Source organism: Monodon monoceros, unplaced genomic scaffold, assembly GCF_005190385.1.
Source record: "Monodon monoceros isolate NGI ecotype Baffin Bay Population unplaced genomic scaffold, NGI_Narwhal_1 Super_Scaffold_8, whole genome shotgun sequence".
NCBI classification, from domain to species: Eukaryota; Metazoa; Chordata; class Mammalia; order Artiodactyla; family Monodontidae; genus Monodon; species Monodon monoceros.
Window position 1 is genome coordinate 68,693,350 of NW_021703785.1, and position 22,231 is coordinate 68,715,580.

Sequence of the window (22,231 nt, forward strand, 5' to 3'; positions counted from 1 at the left end):
GTGACCAGTCCACCCACAGCACCGTGAGAGACCCCCATGAGCACCGCTCACCTGTGACCAGTCAACCCACAGCACAGTGAGAGACCCCCACGAGCACCGCCCATCTGTGACCAGTCCACCCACAGCACCGTGAGAGACCCCCATGAGCACCGCTCATCTGTGACCAGTCAACCCATAGCACCGTGAGAGATAAGAAAATATTGCTGTTTTACGGCACTAGGTTTTCAGGCAGTGTGCTACACAGCGACAGATAACCAGGATGGAAATTGGTACCGGGAACGGCGTGTTGACATTTAAAAATGTAAACCGTACGGCATTGGCTTTAAGCCTGTGCCACGGCTTAAAAGAGTTTTAGGAAGATCGTTGTCGGGCCTGTAAAAGCAGCGAGGAAATTGTTATTGGAAGCTGGAGGAAAACAATCCGTGTCACGTAGTGGTGGAAAGTTTAGCAAAGCTGTCACCTGCTCAACTGTGACAAATGTGGAAATGTGGAAAATAAAACCAGCCATAGCTAATGGATAGCGATTTGGCTAAGAAAGTTTTGGGAAGAAGGTTGAAAGTGTCAATTGATTTCTTTCAGCAGATAAGGGACAGATTAAAGAGAAATGAACTAGAAGAAGAATTTTTCAGTTTTCAAATATAATTTAGAGAATATATAAAGAAGCCAGGATTTTCTGGGTTCAAAATTAAACTGCTTCACACTCCCAGCCTTTCCAGAAGGCAAATTGTTCTCAAAATAAGATGGCCTTAGGGTAAAAGTTCCTCTAAGACTTCCCTGGTGGCCCAGTGGTTAGGAATCCACCTGCCAATGCAGGGGACACGGGTTCGAGCCCTGGTCTGGGAAGATCCCACATGCCGCGGAGCAACTAAGCCCATGCGCCACAACTACTGAGCCTGCGCTCTAGAGCCCGTGAGCCACGACTACTGAGCCCGTGAGCCACAACTACTGAAGCCCACGTGCCTAGAGCCCATGCTCTGCAACAAAAGCCACCACAATGAGAAGCCCGTGCACCACAACGAAGAGTAGCCCCCGCTCGCTGCAACTAGAGAAAGGCTGCACGCAGCAACGAAGACCCAACACAGCCATAAATAAATAAATTAAAAAAAAAAAAAAGGTCCTCTCAAGGATGTGGTTCTCTTTTACGATTTCAGGAATATTTAGTGGCATGTCTCCGAGACCTCTCAGCTGGTCAAAAGACTTCTAAGACTCTTAAGGGTGTTATCCTACAGCATTCTAAATCTAATCCCAAGCCAGACAGGGACCCATCTCAAAATATTTGTGAGTGTGACTTTTATAAACTCCTCCTGATTCCGGGGAAACCCACACCATGTTTATACGGTTTGAACTGATGGCGGCGTCATCAGTTTGAACTTAAAGGGGCGGAGGTGGTTCAAAAACGAGAAGAAGCCTCTGGGCTTCCAAGCTGATGTGGGCAGGAAGCAGGCTGACGAAGCCATTCAGCAGCAAACAAGAGCCCTTTTCTTGCAGCAGAGGAAGGGTGCTTCAGAGGCCAGCCAATAACTGTGGAGAATAAGCCCCCGAGGGCAGGGCTGTGACCTAAAGTAGCTGGGTCCTGCCCAGCTGGGAAATCCAGGGCGCTTGCTTTCTCTTTAATGTTGGTGGGATAGGAACGGCGTGGGAGGCCGTGGGCAACAAACTTGATAAGGGGTGCCATGCCTTAGCTCTTAACTCTTCCCACATTCCGTCAAATGTCCTGTCTGCCCTGCAGCACCGTTCTGCTGGGCTGTCACATGTCCTCTGCGCTCACCCTGTGGGCCCTGGGATGGCACCCGTCACACTGTGTACGTCGCGTGTGTCTGTTGGTCTGTCTCCCCAACACGATGACTAGCTTTGTGAAGACAGGCTTGCTCTCAGCGTCATTTCTGAAACTGGTGGCCGGAATTCCACTGCTGTGTGCTGTCCTGGAGACGCGGTGTGGGTCTGAGAAGCCCTGGGGCTCGTTTCCTGTGTGGACCCAGTGCTTTTCTTAGGGTCCCTTTTTCTCCAGGGTCTGAGGTCCGGGTCTCTTGGCAAATGCAAATGTCTCTCCTCCTCTTGCGGAAGCCACCCGAGGAAAGTTGTATTTCTCTGGGTCTCTGCGTACAAGGCTCTGCTTATTCTGGGGACTCGAATAGTCACAGAAATTAGAATATCTGGTCCCAGCCTGCATCTGTCCTCAGCCAATGACCTTCAGGGAACTGTCACACTCCACGGGAAATTTCAGCAGAACCTTCTATACAGCAGCACACACATACCACTGCCTTCAACTGCATGATACTGTCACCAGCTCCCATGCCCACAACGTGCAGGGACCTGGTGAGGCTGCCCCCAAACACATATCCAAACACATCTTCTCTTTTCCCACCTTGAGCATCACAGTCATTACCTTTCTGGGTTGTTATTTTGTTATCTGAATTTCTGACTGCCCTCTAACATACGCTCTGTAAGGACAGTGTCTTGTCATTTTTGTGTTCTTGGAGCTCAGGCACTCTGGAAACGTTTGTTGAATGAATGAGTTTATAAAGGAAGCAGAGTGATATGGTGAAAAAAAAAAAAGCACAGCGTACTTATTCAGGTGATCTGAGGGACAGCTCTGTCATGCACAACCTATGTGACACTGGGCAAATCCGTTTTCTCACTATAAAGTGAGGCTAACATGGCCTGGTCTGTCTCCCAGAGCTATTGTATTGGACAGGTGAGATCTACGAAAGAGTTCTTTCTCAGCAGTGAAGTCTGAATAAAATATGCATTATTGTCATGGTGAAAATCTGGAAACCTTCTGTGGGCAGACGGTCAAACAACGTGTGGTCCACCCACAGCGAAGGGCACTACTTGGCAATGAAAGTGAATCCAGTGTCTACAAACAGCAGCTTGGGTGGAGCTCAAGGGAATTGTGCTGAGTGAAGAAAGTCAATCCCAACTACCCTATGGTCGCATTGACTTAACATGATTGAAATGATAAAACAGAGCAGATTCAGAATTTCCAGGGGCTAAGGAGTGACTGGGGAGCTATGAAAGGGCAACGTGAAGCACCCTTGTCATGGCAGAAATGCTCTGTATCTTGTCCGCATCAATGTCAATTTTCTGGTGGTGATTTGGACAATCGTTTTTCAAGATGGTATCACTGGGGAGAACTGAGTAATCTCTCTGTATGATTTCTTGCAATGGCATGTGAATTGACAGTCATCTCAAAATTAAAATTCTAAGAAGATGCATTAAAGTTGTATGGTTGGATGAGAAGTTTATAAAATAACAACTTATGTCCATTGATTGCTCACATCTTGCCAGTTTATCTTATTCTCGTACTGTACCACTGTTATCCTATTTTACAGATGATAAAACTGGGCACAGGAAATATTAAGGCCACAAAAATAGTATGTCGTATTCCTGGGGTTCAGAGCCCAGAGCCATGACACCACAGCCACCTCAGCTAAGGACAACATGGCGCTCTCAGCATTTGAACTGAACATGGCTTAATCCTCAAACCACCTCTAGATATATTTAACTGAGTGCAAAGACCGTCAGCAATAAGGCTCATTCAAAAGTCATTGTTCAGGATTTCCCTGGGGGATGATGAACGTGTTCTGGGGGTGGGTGGTGGTTATATTTGTACATACCTGAGGATGTAGTAAAAACCACACACAGAACTGTATACTTTAAGCAAGTGAATTTCAATGGGATGTGAATTATATATCAATCCAAAAAAATCCCCCTCCCTCCAAAAAAAAGTTCTTGTGGTCTGGAAGTAAGGACTTGGCCTCTAACAGTAATGGCGATGGTAAGGAAATTCTAAGAACGAATGGTCTTATTAAATAAAAGTGGTCCACGGCAAAGACATCAAAGATGCCCGAGGTTCTGAGCCGGGTGACATGAAAAAGGAGGCACAGGAGATCACAGAGATGTGCTGAATTCGAGATGACAGCATCCCATCCTAGGGACAGCTAGTATCTGAGTCAGGGGCCCAGTGTTTGGAAGAGAAGTCACAGAGCTTTGGGATCCAGAAGTAGATGAGATATCTCAGGGAGACAGAATCGAGATGGAAGATCATCTATTAGGAGGAGATAGGGAGGAAGGAATTACTTTCTGGCAGAAAAATAGAGCTCAGCGTGTGAAATCGTCCGTCTCTGGCAACACACTGAATTCACATTTTTCTTCTCTCCCTCAAAGGGCAAAACCAGATCCAGTGGGAAAAGAATAAGACTCAGAACAGGTAAGAAAAATCATGTTTCCCTGGGGAAACACATCACCCGGTTTCTCCTATGCACCTTTGCCGTTGCATGCTTTTTGCGGTCCTGAAAGGAGACTGAGTACCAAAACAGGCGACTTTGGTGTTAAAAATGAATACAGTGTTCAATTTTTTTTTTAAAGTAACGCATTGTAAAACCCAGGTTTTCCCAAGCTTTTCAGTCGAACTTAACAAATCTTATGATTTCGCTTAGAAATCTATTTAAATTCAAGTAATTGTTTACAAAAGGACTTTAGAACTTTTGGCTAATTAAATTCCCTTGGACATTTCATAGTGCTTTTATAACGAAAAATGTTTAATTTTCTTTTTAAGCACTTTGGTTGTCTAATGAACAAAACGTTCCCAAATACTTAAACAATGCTTGCAAAATTACTGAGTCGGCCCTTACACATACGGTGAGAATTAAATTCTCTTGAGCGGGGCCGCTGGTCGCCTCTGACCACCACACAGAACCTAGCAGCCCAGGAGTGGCCTGTGATGACACACTGTTGGGAGAGGCTGGGCACAAGAAGGCAGCTGTTTCCCTGTAAAAAGCAGGAGAACAGGCCTGGCTGACAGGATGTGGTACCAACCTGCCCGCGGGAAAATCCCAAGTTGTCCACACAGCTGGCCCTGCCTTAGGTAACACCTCCCATGGGGAAGGTTGCCCTCTACTTGCTTATGTGAGCCCACAGGTGGGAAGGTAGACAGATCAAGGGGGTTTGGTGTTCCAGAAAAGCCTGGCAGATTGCACATATGAGCGGTATTTTACGGCATTTGTTTTTCTTTCTGACTTACTTCACTCTGCATGACAGTCTCTAGGTCCAGCCACGTCTCTGCAAACGGCCCAACTTCGTTCCATTTTATAGCTGAGTAATCTAGAAAAATGATACAGATGAACTTATTTGCAAAGCAGAAACAGAGACACAGATGTAGAGAACAAATGTATAGATACCAAGGGGGGATGGGGGGATGAGATGAATTAGGAGATCGGGACTGACATATATACACAACTATGTATACAATAGATAACTAATGAGAGCCTACGTACAGCACAGGGAACTCCCCTCAGTGCTCTGTGGTGACCTAAATGGGAAGGAAATCCAGAAAAGAGGGGATATATGTATACGTACAGCTGATTCACTCTGTTGTACGACAGAAACTAACACAACATTGTAAAGTGACTATACTCCAATAAAAAAATAATAATAAAAAAAAGCCTGGCAGGAAAGAATCCATAGTGTTTGAGTTTCCACTGTCTCCTGATGAGGCTGTGACAGAGCTGAGCCTCTGCCTTGCATCAGGGCCCCCTGTAAACACAGCACAGCTCCGCCATGAACACTAATACCTTTGGGTCAAATCGCCTTCAAGTGATACCCACGTCGTGTGCCGGAAACCCAGCCTTGGGGATTGACTCCAAAATGGATTTTCCCTATTCCATGTTCTACTCAGTGGTAAAGAGGAAGGTTCCAGATCCTACAAGCATTTACCACATACCTAATACGCACGAGGCAATTTCATTTACGTTTCCTCCTCTGCTCCTCTAAAAAGCCTTGCGAGAGAGTTAACATTGTCACCACTTTGAGGCTGAGGACTCAGCAAATAATTTTCCTTTGCAGCCGTTTCTGCGTCAGACGCTGATGGGCTCGTTGACAAGCCTCCTTCCTCGCCGCCACTTCTCAGCAACGACTTCTAACCTTGATTCTAATACTGATTATAGCAACCGCAGGAGACCCATACCAAGCAAGTCTGTATCAGGACTAGATGACATCCTTAGAACTTATGGATGTGGCCCGGGCCACAGGGAAGTGTTTGAAATCCGGTCCCTAGGGTCCTTGACTTTTTGGTAGAACAGGTGGGAGGTGAGGACGATGCCACCGCTGTAGACAGATGGTTAAGGCACAGTAGCTCCAGCCCTGAGGCCGGCACGGAAGCCTTCTCCCCGCCAGCCTGAGACGAGCACTCCGTCCAATGGGCCACACTTAATCTGTCACTCAAGGGAGCTGGTAAAACTCAAGCCTGCTTTATTCTGGATGGAGTGTCAGACCAGCAGTCTGGAAGACTGGAGGCCTGTCACAGCTCGGCCGATGGCTCCATCCTGGGCACACCCCCATCAGCCTCCAACATGCCTGCGTTCAGAGCAGGGGACAGAGCCGGGTCCCTGCAGGCTCCCGTTGCCACTGGCTTCCCCGCCGCAGAGGAGGCCCCGTCCAAGTCCATAGCGTCAGGAAACGCAGGCCTTGTGTTTCTATGGCTGGGGGCTTGGGGGCGGCTGTTTAATAAGGGGACAGATTTGGCCGTTTATAAAACACCTTGGGAGGTGCTGGGGATGGTGCCGTTTGCTGCAGACGCCGCCCGTTCCCCCCGGAGCTCAGCCATGCCGTGTCCCCTCTGGCTTTGGAAATCGCTCACTTGGAATTCATTTATTAATAGGAATCTGGGCTTGTGCCTTTAAAAAAAAAAAAAAAAAAAACTATGGGCTGAGGCACATTTATTTGTTCAGACAGAAACAAGAAAAAGCATCACTGATGGGGAGATGGGAGCCTCCATGGGTCCTCAGAGGAGCGGAATGGTGCATCTCAATTGTTATCTTGCTTTCAAGTCACCTGGGGGTCTGGTTAGAAGGCAGACTCTGACTCAGAGGGGCTGGGGGCCTGAGAGCCTGCATTTCGAACACGCTCCCCCCAGGTGATGCTGACGCTGCCAGCCTCGGACCACACTTTGAGGAGAGAGCGATGGTGGGGTTGGCGGGGGGAGCACCGTCCTCTTCAGGGTCTTCACACGCCATCTCCTCCCACAGGAAGGACCCCCCCACCTTGTGGCCCAGAGTAAATGCTCAGTAAATGACACCAAGCGGCTCATACATACAGTATAGAACGTAGTTAGGGGCAATGTCAGTCTCAATCTATAAATGAGAGCTGGTTTTGTTTGAGAAGCCTTGACCTTCGGGGTTAACCTAAGGTGTTGGGACAATCGTGGGTGACATTTGATCCCTCTCTTTTCCTCCGACGCTTGGACCCATGGCTCCTGTGGGGTGACTTGGGACAGCGTTTCTCTGCCTGTACGTTTGATGAGGGGCCCTTCACGGTGCCCGTGGGCTGCACGCAGGGTGCTCCAGCTGGCCCCCAGGAATGATGTGTCCCCGCTCTGCTCTAACCCTTGAGGCTCCCAACTGGACCTCCGGGCAGCATGACAGCACCTGTGCTTGGAGCTCAGCATCCTGGGGGATCCAGGGAGGCCATGGTACAGCACGGCCAGGTTCTGCAGCTGGCACCTCCTGCATCCAATTCACCTGCAGATTCCGGGGCCTCACCTACGACACCTACTTGAGGTTCCTGGGAGTAGGCTGGAGTCTTTCGCACACTGGATTCTGACACTGGCTTTTCTCCCCAGGAAGCCGAGGGAGGCCTCCGTGTGGGCACGAATGGCCAGGAGGTATCTGCCTGTGGGCAGCTCTCCCGTCAGCAAGGAAACCCGCAACATCGCATGATTTTCTTCCCGGAGGCACGAACACCTGCTCTGCAAGCTCTCCGCTGGGCTCCAGCTAAGGAATTGTTTTCCTCCCCTGGGCATGATGACGTGAGCTTTTTCTCCTTGGAACACCATACCCATTTCATCAGCAAACCCTTTCCTGAAGCTTTAAGATGAGGTGAGAAATGATGGTCCTAGCTTAAACACGCGACACACATAGAGAATATGACGTATCTGTATAAACAGCACCCGAATAAGCAACAAAGTGGAGAGCATAGTGCTGACAAGAAAACCCCAGCTTCCCCGGCTGGAGGGGATGGATACACAAATGCTGGGAGAAGCGGCTTGCCCTGCCCAGGAGCGGTGCGTGACCTCACTGGAGAGGAACATCGCATCGGGAAAGAAATGTACCAGGTGGTCCAGGCCAGATCTTCTGACTGTGAGAGACTGGGTGCTCTGACCAACACTTAAGATGCTTTCCACGCTCCCATGAAATCAATGCCTTTTTTTCCCCCTGCTGAATGAATGTGGGGATTGCGCCAGAATCAGAAAGATTTCTGCGGATTTCTCCTAGAATTTCAAGGGTCTGTAAATCCTGCAGCTGGCTGGGAGCCTACTTCGATTATTTTTAATGCAGAAAAGGATGTATTTGAGCATCTGGCCTAGAAATGGACTAAATCTGTCCATAGCCTAATTGGTTTGGAAAGAGCTGGAAGACAAATTGAGATTGTGGGTGTAAACAGAAGAAAAGGTGGCAGAAGGGGAGCCAGATGGATGAGCTCAGACACAAAACACACACAAACAAAAGCTGCTTGGGACACCAGAGGAGCACATGGGCATCTGGGGCCCAGAACCGGACTGGTATGAGGGTCCTCCTTGGCTTGGAAGCGTCTAGACGCAACGTCTGGCTCCAAGGACGTTCCCTGCATCTGAATAGCGGGAATCAAAACCAGCTTCCACAGGGGGTGATCCCTGGCCACACTGTGACAGGTGGCCCTCAATCGACCTGGGTAGTGAATTCAGAACACAAATCACAGAAACATCACTCGGTTCCTTAGAGAATTTAGGCTCGAGGCTGAGGCAGGGGCATGATGGGAGCCAGAGATTTGGAGAAGATGACTTCTTGGTTACTATATATAATTGTGTCTTTGTGTGTAGCGTTCCAGGGCAGCCCGAGTATATGTTGTTTGCAGCCCCGTCAGCATGGTGCAGAGCATCTTGCATGTGGGGGGACCATCAATGCTCGTTTGATGACAGTGATGCAGGTGTTTGGTGGTAGAGATCTCCTTATTTCATAACGCCTTACTGCGGCAAGGCGGGGTGAGGGGCAGGCATCGATAGTTAAACACATCTACTTCTGAACCGTACCGCGTGCTCATGAGTCAGCAGCGACCGTGAGAAGCTGTTGTCCTAAAGGCATAACTTCTATCTCCACCCAGCAGATACTTATAATGTAAAAATAATAAATTTTTCATTGGTTTACGAACACTGAAAACATTTTCTGAGAGTACATAAAAGAACCTGGGAGGGACAGGCGCAGCGAGAGATGACACCAAGCCAGGTGCCTTTAACAGCCCAACAATGAATAGTTATGCTGCCCTTTTCAGAGCTGCGACGTGCGACCCACCCAGTGAAGCCTCCGAGAGGCTCATTCTGAAGGCCCGCAGTTCATGCCATCCCTTTCACGTTTGTCATGACAAAGCTGTGTTTTCTGCGCCTGCTTTCCTTTGCAGTTTGCAGCCTGTGCAGTCAAATTTCATGCTTCCAGGATGAAAAATACAACTGCCAGTTTTCATCTCTGGGGGACATGAGTCTTATTTCTCCCATAAATCACGAGCACGCTTCAGCTATGAACAGAGCATTAGCAACTCTACAAGTAAATTAACTTCAGTTCCTGGTGAGACCCGAGGTTGCTGAGGGTGATTTGGGAATTTTGATTTAGGGAAGGGGAGGCAGGTGGCTTCACGGTGGATGTGAGGTGCAGCCATTTTCAGTTGAAGGCAGGATGCCCACGCCTCTGCCACGTTGACTAGGGGTGGCCCATGTGTATGCCTGATGTCACAGGGTAATTATCAAGAGCACCGCTCTCACTCTACAAGTGTCCCGTTTAGGTTGATGGGCTGTATTATCAGTCTAATTAAATTGCAGATGAAATAAGGAGAAAAAGCTTGTTTTGTGATAGAAGCCAGGCAGACACAAAAGGCCACATATTATGTGATTCCAATAACACGAGTTATCCCTAATAGGCAAATCCACAGAGATAGAAAGTAGGTGTGTGGTTGCCAGGGGCTCGGCATGCTCGGGGGGAAGTGGGGGGTGACAGCTAATGGGGGTGACAGGTTTCTTTTTGGGGGGAGGAAAAGGTTCTAAAGTTGATTGTGGTGATGGTTACAAGACTCTGAATATACTAAAACCACTGAATCATACACTTTAAATGGTGAATTATATCACATATGAATTCATATATTACATATTGTATAATGTATGAATTCCAGGATGAATTGTATAATATATAATTCATATAATATATAAACATATGAATTGTATATATTCATACACAGGAATATATGAATATATATTCATATATATGAACTGTATAATATATGAATTCAAGCTGCTATATTGAAACAAAAGCTTAAAAAGAGTTAAACCGGGGTGGAGGGAGGAATAAATGAGGAGATTGGGGTTAACATATACACACTACTATATATAAAACAGATAATAACAAGGACCTACTGTTTAGCACGGGGAACTCTACTCAATATTCTGTAATAACCTACATGGGGAAAGAATCTAAAAAAGAGTGGATATATGTGTATGTATAACTGATCCACTTCGCTGTACACCTGAAACTAACACAACATTGTAAATCAACCATAATAAAATATTTTTTAAAAAGAGTTAAACCGCAGAAATACCGGAAGAGAAAGACAGAAAAAATCTTGGGCCCTGTGTTTCTGCCGGCGAGAAACACTCTGTACTTGAAAGGCTGGTCCCTCTGAGGAGAGAGGCTGTCTTCACTTTGAGGGCATGTGGTAACCCTTGCTGGCCTCTGGGGGGCCCCATGCCACAACGCCTGCGTTTTTCTCAGACTTGCTGGTGCAAGAAAGGGAGTGTGAGTTTCCCCACGGTCACCGCTGAGAGTCAAGGTTTGTGCATTTGCCTTTAGAAGATGGAGGGATTGGTGGCGGACCAGCATCCTGAAGGTGGGGATGAGCAGGTGCACAGAGAGCCCAGTGGCAGTGGGTGGCTGGAGGGAAGGTGGCAGGAGATCCTGATTGGGACCTGCCCGTCTTTGCTCACGCCCATGGCCAGTGGGCTCCCATTTAGGGAGGGGAAGGGAGGAGTTCCAGGGCGGCGGGGGCGGGGGAGGTAGTTTTGGGGGATAGGAGTTTGCCCCCCCAGGGGGATTAAGCCCATTATTCTACATGTAGCACAGAGTCAGAGTGGGGACAGATCTGCCCAGTTAGGTTGGGAAACTGTAGGACGCACAGGACAACCACGAAGGGTCCACTTGACGAGAGGACCCTCAGGCCACATCCTCTGAAAGAGATAATGGGACCTGGAATGTACCCCAGGCCCCATCCAGCCACCAGCACTGGGATCCTCATTCAGGGGAACGGAGCTGAACTTGAAACTTGTGAGAAGACTGAAAATTTACCTTGTGATGAAGACAGAAAATTTATCTTTACATTTTTATATCCTCACCCCCTCGGACAGGGTCTGGCACTCAGCAGTGGCTGTTTGGACGGATGGATAGATGGCTGGATGGGTGAACAGCACACACCGGGCTCAGATGAGCAGAAAAGGCTACCAGGGCTGCACGGTGTCCCAGCTGAAGGCCAGGGTACTACATGTGGGTCACCAACAGAGGGTGCTGTACGCCTGAAAGAGCAAGGCCAGGCCCGGGGCCAGAAGCCTGCTGGGCGCAGGGGTGGTGCAGCTCTGGCTCCCTGCAGACCAAAGGTGGAGATGGGGCGCTCAAACGTGGGAGCTGGGGCAGCCACTGAACCCCCGTATCCACACACTTGGGGCGGGGAGGAGACAGACGCGTTCTCCTGCCTGGGCACTTCCTCAGCATTAGGAAAGGAAGCCAACCGCCTGGGTCCAGAGCAGGATCCACGGCGGGTTTGTTCACCGGCGCGCCCGCCAGCATCCTGAACGAGGGCCGGCACACGGAAGGCACACAGTCACTGTTTCTCAAGCGGAATGAATTAGTGAAGGCGCCTAGTGGACGACGTCGCAGCTGGACTCTTCTTAGACCGCATCTGACTGTAGTGGGCTGGCCAAAAAGTTCGTTCGGGTGTTGCCGTAAACCCCGAACGAACTTTTTGGCCAGCCCAATACATCCTCCCAGGCTGTCCCTCTGGCCTCTGCCTTGTGTGTCTTGGGAACCAGAGTTACCCATCAACCCCCATAAACCACTGGGTGGGGTCCGTACCTGGGCTGGTCTTTCCACTGGATGGAGCTTGACAAGACCAAAGGGGGGCCCAGCGTCATAAGAAGGACCGTTTCTGGGCGATCAATCCCTACTCACCTGCCCTCCCCGCTCCCCGAACCACATCCACAGACACAGGGCAGACAGAGCAAAGGAGGAACGGCAGGGAAAGTAGCGCAAAGCCCTCCCGTGAGGGCTGGCACGTGAGGCCACAACATCTTCACGCGAGTGATCCCAACTCCTCCGACATCCTGAGAGTCTGGGATGGTGGGACCACTGGGGATCCAGGAGTGAATGAAATGGAGCTGCGCAGATGTGCCGCGGAGCCCTCATCACGGCGTTTCCTGCTCTTGCACGCCCCTGGGTCTATTTCTTTCTGCAACGCAAGTCCTTGGCTTTACTGTCCTTCTTTACCGTGGTCAAGGAAAGGGGGCACTGAGCCGCGAGGGGGCCGCCTGGGAACTCGCCTCCCGGGCCGAGGGCGAAGCTCGCACCGGCCTCAGGCCCGCGCTGCAGGCGGCAGCCTCACCAGCTGGAGGGCGGCTCAAGGACAGCTGTGAAACCACACCACAAGAGCGGTGCCTCACAGGGAGCAGGAGATTGTGCCGAAGGCGCTGGTTGCTGCAGGCGCCAGTGGAAGAGGAAGGGGACCCGAAAGCGTTCTTTCTCTTGTGGGTTTGGAGCGCTCTGTAAGCTGCAGCTGCTGAAAGCACCCGCGGGCTCGCTGGTTCTGGTTTTAAATTCTCCTGGGACGAGCTCCACAGGATCTCAGCGTTTTAGCACTGACAGGAAAAAGAGTAAGAACTTCAAAGTCCCCCTTCATTTAGTGAGAAGAAACTGTGGTGGCGAGTGACTGGCTCCTACCTCAACACACACACACACACACATTCAGTCTCACACACAGTCCCTCACACACACACGTTCAGTCTCACACACACGTGTACACACACACACAGTCTCACACACGCACACACGCACACAGACACACAGACACAGAAGAAAAGGAGCAGTAAGGACGAACCTGCCCATCCCTCTGGCATCTCGCTGTGGCTACTCGGCTCGCAGAGGACCAGCCTGTCCCCTGGTGGATGTCCCCACGGAGCCCCGACCATGAGGTGTCTCCCGCCCTCGAGAACCTGGAGACTGTCCTTAGAGTGAAACTAGAAAAACCCACACGGAAAGATGGGATTAGCCCTCTGTGGGACTTGCTGGTAAACAGGCGACCAAAGAAACTGGAATCACTCAACACTCAAGGTGGGTCAACGAGGAAAACGGGCCTGTGCGACGTGGACGCGGCGGCTCCATCAGGGCCCGTTCGGAGAAGGGCCGGGAGAACCCCCGGGTGACTCTGGAGCCTCAAGCTCCAGAAGAGAGGGAAGAAGAGAAGAGAGGGAATCAGCAAAGACAAACCGACCTGCGCCCCACCTCCCCGCACCCCCCAGCAGGGTCGAGGGGCCTGGCCGGACCCCCCAGAAGCTGCCCAGAGTGCGGTAGGGAGGAGGGGTCCACCCCAGTGCCGAGCGGGGGCCTTTCTGAAGCTGGACCACGGCCAGCGTCCGCCTCCTGCCCAGGGCTCTGCTACAAGGGACAGCACACTGGACAGAGGTGGCCTCCCCTTCTCGGTTGCATTTCTCCCGGAAATAGGGAACCCCTTGCCCTGGGGATGGAGCGGGTGCAGTGTAGCTAGTGAGTCAGGCCTCATGACGAGGGGCAGTAGAACCTTCTGTCAGTTTCTAGGGATGCTTAACTAATGACCACAAACTGGCAGCTTAGAACGACAGAGATTCCCCTCTCTCCACCATGATTCTGGAGGCCAAAAGTCCAAACTCAAGGTGTTGGTCAGACCATGCAGCCGCTGGAGGCTCCAGAGGAGGACCCTTGCTTTCCTCTCCCAGCTGCCTTGGCTTGGGCTGACCACTCCAGCCTCTGCTTCATCTTCTCGTGCCTTTTCTCCCCCGTGTGTCCGTGTCCCAGACCTCTCTCTGCTCTTATAAGGATCTCTGCTCTTATAAGGACACCTGTCATGGGACTTCAGACCCACTCTAAATCCAAAGTGATTTCATCTCTAGATCTTAAACTTAAATACATCTGCGAAGGCATTTTTCCCAGGTTAAGTCTACAGTCACAGGTTCTGGGAGTTGGGACTTGGGCGTACGTTTTGGGGGCCTCAGTTCCACCCACCACACAGAGGCACATCAGGGTCCCGGGCCTGCCATGTGGTGCCAGCATCTGGAGGCGGCACACCTGGAGGAGCACCAACCCATGGGACTGTCTGGGGGCCAACTGCCTTCGCCAGGGGTGCCCCTCCCTGTCACATCTGGCTCTTATTTTAAACCGATTTTGCTGACCAGTTCAGTTCCATCTTTGGATCTAGAAAAGCACGTGTCCAGGGCCTCTGGTCAGACTAAATGCTCAGCCTTGAGGGTCACACCACCTAAGAGATGGAACCTACTTTAACAAACAGTGTGAGGAATTTCTCCTCCACTGCTCACATCTCAGCCACCCCCTAGGAAGAAGCTTCTGGAGAGGGCTGGGTGCGCTCAGGTGTGCAGTCAACGAGAGGCCAGGGTGAACGCATTCATAAAAACCACAATTTCCTCACCTTTTCCCCTAAGGGGAGCATAAATAGGGATCGTCCTGACTCTGCCAATCCTGGGTCTCCCTTCTGCTTCGGGCTTCAGCCCTGACGGTGGCGGCCAGCTCCCCAAGGGGTGGCGGCTTCTGCCTGAACAGGACCAGCCTCGGGGCAGCTGCCGGGCCCAGGGAGCAGCTCTGCCAGCGCCCGCAGGCCAGGAGCAGGTGCTGAAAGCGCACAGCCACCCAGCGGCGGGGGTTAAGACCCCAGAGCCGAGAACCAGGGTTTGAGTCCTAGCTGTTCTGCTGCCCAGGTACACGATCACGGGCACATTCCTCAACCTCCCGACCTTCACCTGAAAAATGGGTTGTTATGAAGACTGTAAATTTTCCAGGTGAGCTACTTAACGTTACGTGTGCCTGGCTCCCAGGGTGTGTTCAAAACATGCTTGTTGTTCTGGTTACGATTATGAAGAGAGAGGAAATTCACCGATCACACCCCTTTATCTGGCTTCTCAAAGCTCAGTGCTAATGGACTGGAAACTGAATTGTGAACCACTCACTTCCAACCCAGGAATTCTTCCACTTTCTCACCTATTTGCCATTAGAAATTTCTATTCTTTTTTTTCAATCACCCAGAGACTGAGAGTTTCTTCTGACGGTCTGATTTATGTAAAATGCAAGGCTGGTTTTCTAGTTCTAAGAAGCCAAGAGGAAGGAAGCTATTAGAAAATTCTCTGCCTTGTCTCCTAACCGCCGTCCTGCCTATCGGGAAGGATTTCTGTCTACCGCCTTCTCAGTCCGCAGCTCCCTCTCTGCGTCCCCTGAATGGGAGCTAATTTCTTTCCAACAGGGTGGCCTGTGGAACTTCTGGCAGAAGGCCTGGCAAATAAAGCTCCGCTCCTGAGGCTGTGGAAGAAAAGACCAAATGCCTCTCACAAGTAGGGTCCCGGCGACCTCAGGAGACGGCCCAGCACACCACCTTCACTCCTGTCCTTGTTCCACAGTTAGGTTGCAACCTGCCTCTCCTCACCTCCCCCAGCCCCGCCTGAACGGACCTGGTCCACCTACCCGCAACTGACCCTCACTCACCCCCACCACCCAGTCACGCTGCTTTTCTTTCTTTCCCTCAAATGCCCCAAGGATTCCACCCCAGGGCCTTTGAACTTGCTGTGACTCCCGGCAGATGCATTCTCCCCGGGATCTTTGCAAGGCTGGCTCCCTTTCATCCCTCAGGTCTGTCCTCAGAAGTCACCTCCTCAGAGGTTATGCCACCACACTTCATTTGCAAGTCAAGCAGCCTGTTTTATTTTCTTCACGACGCCTCTCTGTACTTTGAATTGTCTTATTTATGTGTTTACAAGTTTCTTGTTTGTCTTCTCCGAGGAGGACAAAGCTGTTGAGTGGTACGCACTGTAAAGTTCCCGAGCGCAGAGGATGACGCGCTGGGAGGAGAGAGGATGCGGGGGGGACCTCATGGACATGGTGGCTACCAACGGTGCTGCTGTTTGGGTAGCTGAAGGATGGGAACGGCATTGCGGGTGAGGCACCAGCACACGCGACGGCTCCGAGGGCGGCACGAAGGTGAAGCTTTGGGGCCCAGGAAGTCCACACCGGGGTTTCGCAGAGAGACGTTACTACTGTTACTCTACAGCAACGTCAAGGGCAGCCGTGGGCAAGGTGGAGGGGAGCGCAGGACAGGGCAGGCGTGGAGACCCTGGGCTCCCAGCCTGTGCTGGAGCAGGAAATGAGTCACCAGAGGCTCCTCGAAGGAGAGCCCACAGTCAAGCTACAAGCCCTGACTTCCACATAGAGGGGGGCGTGATTAAGTGCTGAGTGGGCGGGCGGGTGAGTCAATCAGAAAGGGTGGGAAAGGCGCGCTCTGGCAGAGCTGGTCCCGCCTTGGCGACGGCGAGCATCTGTGTGTCTGCCTGGAGTCAAGGTTGCTGCCGCTCAGGAGCAGATCTTCCGCAGTTTCCTCTTTATGGGATTAAGCTGAACTGTTCACTCCCTCACCTGTGCTTTAAGGAAACCGTGAGGGTTATCCGGCTAATCTTTCCAAAGGTCTGTGTAGACCCTCTATATAGAACGCACCAAAGGTGACTGGAATTGTGATACTGTATCTTGAATTTATGTGGTTATTTTGAAAGCTTGGAGAGCCTTATTGATGAGGGAGTGGATTTTCTCATAGTATAATTCAACTTTCATTTCTTTGCCTCCAGAGACTATATATAAAGTGAACTCTGAACTCAGTATCTTAATCGGGATCATTTATTCAATTACTGGGTTGTAAATCTTTTTATTATTCAGTTGCACAAGTTCTTGATATGTTCTAAATACAAATCCTTTGTCAGGTATCTATCTGTGTATCTACCTATAGATGTCTCTATCTATCTATCATCTATCTATCTACCTATCTATTATCTATCTATCTATCTATGATCTATTTATAGATTCCCTATCTACCTACCTATCACAATTTTTTCCCCAATCTATGGCTTACCTATTAATTTTCTCACAGTGGCTTTTGATGGGCAGGACATTTGAATTTTATGAAGTCAATGCTTCATAAAAGAAAACATTGGTCAGTGTTCTCTGTGTCTCATCTGAGTAAATTTTGCCTATTCTAAGCTTGCAAAGATATTCTCCTATGCATACTTCTAAAACCTTTATAGTTTTGGCTTTTACATTCAGGTTTCATAATTAGTTTGGGGTATGGTGTGAAGTAAGGTCAAGATTTATTTTTTTCTATATGGACATCCAGCTGTTCTAACACCATGTATGGAAGAGACTTTACCCCATGGAATTGCTTTGGCAGCTATATAGAATACAAGCTAACCATATATCATTGAGGGTCTATTAATCCCACTGATGTCTAGGTATATCCTTATGCCAATACCATACTTTCTTGATTAATGCACCTTTATAGTAACACTTGACATTTTGTTCAGAATTGTTACTACTTGACAGTTTATAGTTAATTTATAGTAACTTCTGAATCTCATTCAAAATTGTTCGGCTATTCTAAGTTCCCTGTTCTCTATAAATTTTATTTTTTTAAAGATTTTTTTTTTTTGATGTGGACCATTTTTAAAGTCTTTATAGAATTTGTTAGAGTATTGCCTCTGTTCTATGCCTTGGTGTTTTGGCCATGAAGCATGTGGGATCTTAGCTCCCGGACCAGGGATCGAACCCACACCCCCTGCACTGAAAGGCAAAGTCCCAACCAATGGACCTCCAGGGAAGTCTCCTTTATTTATAAATTTTAGAATCAGCTTGTAAATTTCTACAATAAAAGCCTTCTTGGATTTGAATGGGATTTTGCATTGAATCTATAGAACGATATGGGGAGAAATGACATCATAACAATATCGCTTTCCAACCTGTGGACAACCTACTTATTTGGATCTTCTTTAATTTCTCTCAGAAGAGAGGTTGGAAGGTGGTCGGAGGCTGGAAGAAGGGGCATCCCTGGGTCTGTTCCGTCCAAACACCACTGAAGCAAGGGCAGATCTGTGGGTCCGCCGGGTGCACCGCCTGTTGTTAACTAGTTTTGGTATCAGTGTCTATCATTCAAGGTTGAATCAGAGAGACAGAATTAGTAGGAGATACATTAAGAGATTTATTGCAAGGAATATGTGATTGAGGGAGCAGGTGAGGCGAGTCTGAAATCCAGATATTAATATAGACACTCAAGCTTTCTTACGATTGGTGTATACATTTTCCCATAATTTTAACCTATTTATACCTTTATATTTAAAATACGCCTCTTATAAATAGAATAAAGTTTGACCTTGCTTTCTTTATCCAGCCTGACAGTCCCCTTCAACTGAAGTGTTTAGTCCACTTAAACTTAGTGTAACTTTTGAGACCTTTGTGTTTAAGTCTAATACCTTCCTATTTTTTTCTGTTGGTCCCATCCGATACCTCTCTCTCTTTGTTGCCCTTCCTGATTTCTTTTGATTACCTGAGTATTTCTTAGTATTCAGTTTTCCTTTTTTTTTTACTGGGTTTTTAACTGAACCTCTTTATTTATTTATTTATAATGTATTAATTAAATACCCGATGTCTTCATTGGAAATAAGTTCCTCAAATCTCACATCGGCCATGAGATTCTCTGAGAAGGTGGCATGAGCTAAACTAGTACAGGAAGAGTCGGGGACCTCTAGGGGACTAACTGTGAGATGCTCTGCCACAATGCGTGAGAAGAAAGGAGGACTGATCAGAGGGCTGGAGGGAGAACCGGAGGAAAGCAGGGTGTTGGAAGTAAAGGCAGACAAGAGTCTCAAGACAGAGGTGGTTGGTGGTCAAGAGGTGACTTGAATAGACATTTCTCCAAGGACATACAAATGGCCCATATGCACATGAAAAGAGGCTCAACAACCCTAATGATCAGGCACATGCAAATCAAAATCACAATGAAGATACCACTTCACAGTAATTACAATGGCTATTATCCACCCCATGTCCCCCTCCAAAAAAACCCAGAGAATAAATATTGGCAAGGATGTGGAGAAATTCGAACTCTCACTTTTCACTTCCTGGTGGAAATGTAAAATGGTCCAACCACTGTGGAAGACTGTAGAGCACTTTCCCCCAAAATTAAACACAAAATTGTGACATGATCCAACAATTCCACTTCTAGTTATAAACCCCAAAGAACTGAAAGCAGGGACTGGAACAGATATTTGTACACCAATGTTTACAGCAACATGATCCACAACAGCCAAAAGGTGGAAACAAGTCAAAAGGGCATTGTCGGATGACTGAACAAACAAAATGTGGTATACACATACAAAGTAATGTTATTTAGCCTTAAAAAGGGATTCGATTCTGATACATGCTACAACATAGATGAACCCTGAAGACACTATGCTAAGCGAAATAAACCAGACACAAAAGGACAAGTATTATACCTAGAATAGTCGAATCCATAGAGACAAAATGTAGAACAGCGGTTGCCACAGCCTGGATGGAAGACAGAACGGGGAACTGTTTAATGGATACAGAATTTCAGTTTGAGATGATGAAAGAGTTCTGGAGACGGATGGTAATGATAATTACTCAAAAGTGTGAATGTCCTTAATGCCACTGAACTCTACACTTTAAAATGGTTAAAATGGTAAATTTTATGTTACGTATATTTTACTACAATAATAAATAATAAGCACCAGCAAGGACACCGCATTCCTTCTTTTATAGAAAGAAACAGCACAGATACCAAGGAACTTGCTCAAAGTTGTACTCGGGAGGGCCAGAACTAGAATTTGCACACAGAGCGAGTTCAAAGCCTACTGTCTGTTGACCTGAAACAAAAAGACTGCCAGATACATTTCTCCAGCAAAGGTGGGTTTATTTGAGATCAGCAGAGGATGGCAATTTGGGGTCTGCAACCATGGTGAGCTACGGGGGCAAGTCCCTGCACAGCAAGGGAATGAGAATGCTTTTATAAAGAGGAAAAGGGAGCTGGGAGGGCTAAAGTAAACAGAGTCCATGGCTTTTCATTGGCTGAGCCCTGGCCTGGAAAGAAGCGGAGTCTTCCTTCTTCCTGTTGGGTTCTGCTGTTCTCACAGGATGTGAGAGCTCACCCTCTGGGCTCCTGACTCTTTTTCATTGAGGTTTCTGTTTATTAATTTTTTACAAGTCTTAATTATTCACTATATTGTCTCATTCCAAGATATTTACTGTGGTAATGTTTATAACAGCAGAAAGGTACCTTTTGATATCTTTTCCTTGCAACTTTTTCTGTAAGAAATAGCTTGCCCTTTTGAGAATTCATCATACACATCACCCCATTAGCATTAAAGGCATTGAGGAATCTAAAAAAAATCCCTCTCAGGCACTCTGCCAGTCGGTATTCTTCCTCAAAACCCAGAACCTTAGTCTAATCATGAGGAAACATCGGACAAACCCAAATTAAGGAACATTCTACAAAACATCTTGACAGCACACTTCAGAACCGTCAAGGTCGTGATAAACAAGGCAAGACTGAGAAACTGTCAAAGACTGGAGAGACTATGGGGACGTGAAGACTAAGTGCCATGTGGGATCCTGGGCTGGATCCTGGAACTGAAGGACATTAATGGACAAACGGATGAAATCCAAATATGGCTGGAGTCTAATCGGCGGTACTGACCAATGTTAATTCCTTAGCTTTGACAAACCTACCACGATCATGAAAGATGCTAATATTGGTGGAAACCACATGGAGGAAATATAGGAGTTCTGTATTGCAACTTGTCTTTAAAACTAGAATTATTACAAAATAAAAAAGTTTATTTAAAAAGGAAATGTGTTTTTAAAACAAAGAAAAATATGTGACTGACTGGATTTCTTTTAGAAATACGGAGGAATCATTTTCTTGATAATAATAAAATTGAAAGTGAAAAAGTGAGGCTTTTGGAAAAGTGGAATAACTTCTTCAGGGTTAAGTCTACAAAACTAAAGCCATAGAGAATCACAAACATCACAGAGTCCAAAGTGGTCCTTCTAATAAAGATTAAAATAAACATCAAGGGCTTCCCTGGTGGCGTAGTGGTTGAGAGTCCGCCTGCCGATGCAGGGGACATGGGTTCGTGCCCCTGTCCGGGAAGATCCCACGCGCCACGGAGTGGCTGGGCCCGTGAGCCATGGCCGCTGAGCCTGCGCGTCCGGAACCTGTGCTCCGCAACGGGAGAGGCCACAGCAGTGAGAGGCCCGCGTACCGCAAAAGAAAAAAAAAAAAAAAAAAAAAAAGGTACCTTTCTTGTGTATTCTTTGTTTTCCTATATGTTTTCATCCCGACCCTATTTGCTGACTGGATGTCTGAGTCTGTCCTCAACGTTTTAAAGCTGGCTCAGCAATAAAGGGTCTTGGCCTTTTCCTGCTCCTTCGGTACAAGCACCCCCTGTGGTGCTAGCTGCAGGGGGAGGGGCCGGAGTCTCCAAGGAGATGAATATAGGCCCCTGCTCTCAAGCTCACCTTTAGTTGGAGAGACAAGGTATTGCAGACTAAACCAACTTGGTTTCATGTTGGTCGGGTCCTTTTTGGTGGACGACGGTGGCTTCAATGACCCAGGATGCATGGAAGGATGCAGGTGCCTCCTGCCAACACCCGCCCCCCCCACCGCCACCAGGTGGTGTGTTACAATAAGAGCCATATTCCCAAACGTGAAGCAACTTCTGTCAGCAAGCAGGTAGAACCCCAACCAGTCTCTCCAGTTGTTGCGTAATTTTGGTGAAGTCCCTGCACTCTGTTCTTTCAGGCTCTCCAACAGACACCTTGCACGAAAGCTTCACTAGAGGCAAATGCAACTGTATCCTGACAATAAATCAACTCAATCAAATCAGATGGCAGAAGCCTCCAGGAAGTGGAAGACCCCAGCCAAGTGGGATTGAGGCCTCAGGCTCCCTCTCTTCTGCCCGTGACAGGACAGCAGTGCCTGTACGAGTCTTTCTGGTCCACCATGTATCTTTGCATACTGACCATTCTAGAGGTGAAAAATTGCTTCCACATCCCTTAGCCAAAGAGCAAGGCCTCTGGTG

At 48.4% G+C, this 22,231-nt stretch overlaps 1 long non-coding RNA gene across 1 annotated transcript in view; it reads right to left on the reverse strand.

Annotated features, from left to right (window-relative positions):
• Nucleotides 1-1,085: 1,085 nt before the first annotated feature.
• LOC114887977 overlaps nt 1,086-22,231 on the reverse strand; it is a 51,422-nt gene continuing 30,276 nt past the window's right edge. The window contains exon 3 of the long non-coding RNA XR_003791663.1: nt 1,086-5,103. This is a non-coding gene — a long non-coding RNA (uncharacterized LOC114887977). The remainder of the gene's footprint in view (nt 5,104-22,231) is intronic.